Source organism: Acartia tonsa, chromosome 4, assembly GCF_053477335.1.
Source record: "Acartia tonsa isolate MP-2025a chromosome 4, ASM5347733v1, whole genome shotgun sequence".
Classification (NCBI taxonomy): Eukaryota; Metazoa; Arthropoda; class Copepoda; order Calanoida; family Acartiidae; genus Acartia; species Acartia tonsa.
This window is the reverse complement of record NC_137263.1, coordinates 2,441,467-2,445,573: the sequence shown is the minus strand read 5'-3', so window position 1 is coordinate 2,445,573 and position 4,107 is coordinate 2,441,467.

Below are 4,107 nucleotides of genomic sequence, written 5' to 3'. Positions count from 1 at the left end.
TTAGACTTTTTTAGTAGCGAAGCTACTCTATAGTTTAATTTGTCTGTCCATCCGTCAGCCATTCCATATGAGGAAAACGTAATTCTCTCAGCTTCTAATTAAAATAGACAGCTGAAATTTTTAGGGATAAAGTTTCATCAATATTTGCCTATTAAATAAAGGTACTAAGAAAGAGAGGGAATGTCTGATTGAGCCAATAGGAGAATCGCATCGGTACATAAATTTAATTTCATTGGTTGAAATTTTGTACACATCTTGTTACAAATGCATGTTTTTTTTCATTTCATACATAGATAAAAGTCAGCTGTAAACAGTATATTTTCTTAGTAGAAAGCTTTGCGGAATCAGAATTAATTGCCCAAAAATTTCGTTTAAATTTGAAAGCTTCGAAACGTGGTGGATTCTTTAAAAAAAGTTAGGCTGGCTACTCGCTGGTGAGGCAAAATTATTTTTGTGAAAAATCCTCCAAAATCGAATAAAAAAAAATTACAAAACTTAAATAAAATCTTTAAAGGGGTTATTAACATATGATATAATGATTTTATTTTTCTGGATTTTTAATGTGCTTTGGGATGATTTTTCACAAAAATAATTTTGCCTCACTATCGAGTAGCTAGTCTATCATTTTTTAAGAATCCACATCAGCTTGAGTCGAAAGTAAACAATACTTTTGTCTGCTAGAAATGTTCCTTCTTAGATTTGACGAAAAAAGAGTTCAGAATATGCTTCTATTCTTATATTTCTATTGCCTACTAATTGGGGTGTTAAATCGATTCCTAATTTTCATGATTCCCTTCAAAAGACCATGATAAATTTTAAAAGGTTTTGTAAGAAGCAAGAAAAATATGAATAAACAATCGAAAAAAATCAACTGTTGAGCAATGTCATAAAAAATAAGCATTAAACTTGTAAAAAAATTACGAAACAAAGCAAGAAAAAGTGGCTCCACAGATTATGACGTCATTCGATAGAATAACCAATGAGAGGCCAGTATAGATTTTACCATTGGTGTATACTGGCCTCTTATTTGCTATTCTATCGTAAGACGACATAATCTGTGGAGCCACTTTTTCTTGCTTCGTTTCGTAATTTTTTTACAAGTTTAATGCTTATTTTTTTGACATTGCTCAACAGTTGATTTTTTCGAATGTTTATTCATATTTTATTGGCTTCGTTATAATTACTTTTGGATGTTGTCATCCTTGGTTTAAATTATTTGAAATAGAAAGTATAATAACTCTTTAATTTCTAGTTTCATGGTCATTTCGGTGTAGAAGAGGACAAACAAATCCAATGGGTTGGGTTATTTTTAAAAAAACCCGGGTTTTTACCAACCCTGACTTTAAGTCATTAAGTTGATTTAAAAAGCTCATTATTGTGTTTAAAATGCATGCTATTTTATACTATTTTGTGTTAAATGTATGCTATTTCATACTATTTTATGGAATTTGTACATACTATTGCATACTATTCACTTTTTTTCTGCATACTTTTTTATGCTATTTTGAAAAAAAGTCTGTGGCCACCCTGTATATGTTTCTTCTTTACAGAGTTTTTTTTCATAGGAAGGTAATAACTATTTGGGGGAGGGTACCTCCACCCTCTCAAAATAGATCGCCCTTAAAAAATGATCCCTCCAAAACATTGTATTGTCCTAATTTATCATAGCTAGAATCAACTCCTTCGACAATAATATGACAAATAATAACTAGAGGGAGTATTATTACATAATATCTAAATTTCTTAAATTTGTAACAATGACATAGAAGGAGACATAGAATAATTATAAAATGGTCATAGATGCACTGATTGTATAAAATTAATCCTACGTAAGGTTTTTTGGTCTATAGCTTAAGATTTCGATTAACTACTGAATTGGTCAAAGTCACCTTTCAAGGGACCCTTTGTACAGGATCTCCATGGTTTTTGGCTATTTTGTTGTTATATTTAAGCCTAGGTTTAAGATGATTTTAGGCTAATTTTTGCTACCCTTTAAGTACAGGGTCCTAGATGCTGGGGACTGAATAAAGAATGAATAATATACACCATAATTTATAGAGAGATATCATAACAATTTCCGTTGTCCTCTTTTTCCTGGAAAATTACAAGAATTTGGTTAAGTATCCACCCCCCTGGCAAAATTATCATTATACAGTGTGTTTTTTTTATGAGAACTTTTTTGAAAGCAATTTTACCCCACTTATAGTTATCAGAATTTAATGATTAATGGCTTATTTTCTTTGTTTTTTAAGGCAATTAATAGAACAACAAAAAAATATTTCAGTTTTTATTTAAAAAGTACAGTAAAATCTAAATTTCAAAACTTAGGTGTCAACATATAAAAATGGTTTTAGCGCATTTTTCTTTAAAAAATGGATTTTCTGTAGTCGACTTTGGGGGGCCAGTACTCCCTCTCTGGTTGAGATATGACCTTCAAACTTTGATATGTTCTAGTACATGTCCCTAATAGTATCTGTACATTTTTAGCTCTATATCTCAACTTTGAAGTGTTTTGCAGCCATTCTTGCAAAAGGTTGATTATTCGAGCATAAGAAAAATGCGCTAAAACCATTTTTAGAGGTTGACACCTAAGTTTTGAATTTTAGATTTTACTGTACTTTTTAAATAAAAACTGAAATATTTTTTTGTTGTTCTATTAATTGCCTTAAAAAACGAAGAAAATAAGCCATTAATCATTAAATTCTGATAACTATAAGTGGGGTAAAATTGCTTTCAAAAAAGTTCTCATAAAAAAAAACACACTGTATTTTATTTTTCAGTATGGCTTCAAAACCGATTAATATTAGCTTGATTAGAACTGGTTCTCATCCATACTGAAATATCATGTACAGCATTGTATTAGAGACAATGTTGCACGAAAATCAAAGTAAAGATAAATAAAACACTGCCTTGGGCCCCTCGGGGCTAACTTACTCCGTTTTATCTTCGTTTTGTTATCCGCGGAAATCTGTCTATAATACGAGGCAAGACACCCTCTAATATCTAGTAAGTATCTAGTTTTTGATTAGGATGACAATTTTGTCCATAAGCAGCGGAACAATAACAAAAATATTAAAAAGTTAAATAATTATGACATGTTCAGAAAAGAAAACTTTTAGAATTAAAACTGGCCATGAAATAGCAATCTTTGTTATTTACTACTATTTGACGAAACTGTTCTTGTTGTACCCCTGGCATCTAAGGGCACTTTATTCAGAGGGGCAGAAAGGGGATAGAAAAATAGCTTAAAACCAAGACTTAAATCTGAAAATATAAAATCCTAGAACCATCGCAGGACCTGTGTGAAAATTACTTAAAATGGCGAACTCAATCAATTCAGTAGTTTTTAAGATCTTAAACTTTAGACAAAAAAATAAACCTTACTCTGTTGCTTTTTAGATTTTCTGAAGAGATTGTTGGACCGGCCACTCTATCAATGGAGTATCTGCGCGCATAACAATGTGTGAAATTGTTTACTTGAAACTTATTATATTGTTGAATTTAGTAAGCAATATGTTTTCATAATATAAACATTATACTTCATTTTACAATAGTGTTACATTTTAATTTGAATTATTTTGTGATTTTCTATGTGCAGTTTAAGTCAGGGAGGGAGGGGACATTGAATTGTAATTTACACCAGTACCCAAAGTTTTATAACCATGCTATCTTTTTATTCGGATAAAAAACTTTGGGTACTTTTATTGCAATTGGATTGGTTAGTGTGCAAGTAGTAGTGTCCAAATGTTTTAACCAATAATCTTAATCTACAGAAGGGGGAATTTGGCTTTTTATCATTGGATATGAATATCAATTCTGTGTTCTTTGTCTTACCCGTTACGATACCTGAGTTTAGTATTAAGGGTGTCCCATAGTGTAGTGGTTAGCGCACTACGCTGTGGTTGGGAGAAACCGAGTTCAAGTCCCCACATTGACTTTGCACTTGGTTGACAAATGCTGTCGCAATTTGTCAGATTATGATCACGCAACCTTCCCTAAGATGCCCTAGGGTTGTAAGGGGGGAGATTTGTAGGAAGTTAGGATTCTACAAATCAAGCAGCTCTAACCATGCTTTCCCTCATCCATGCTCCTCGTATGAGAGTGCCA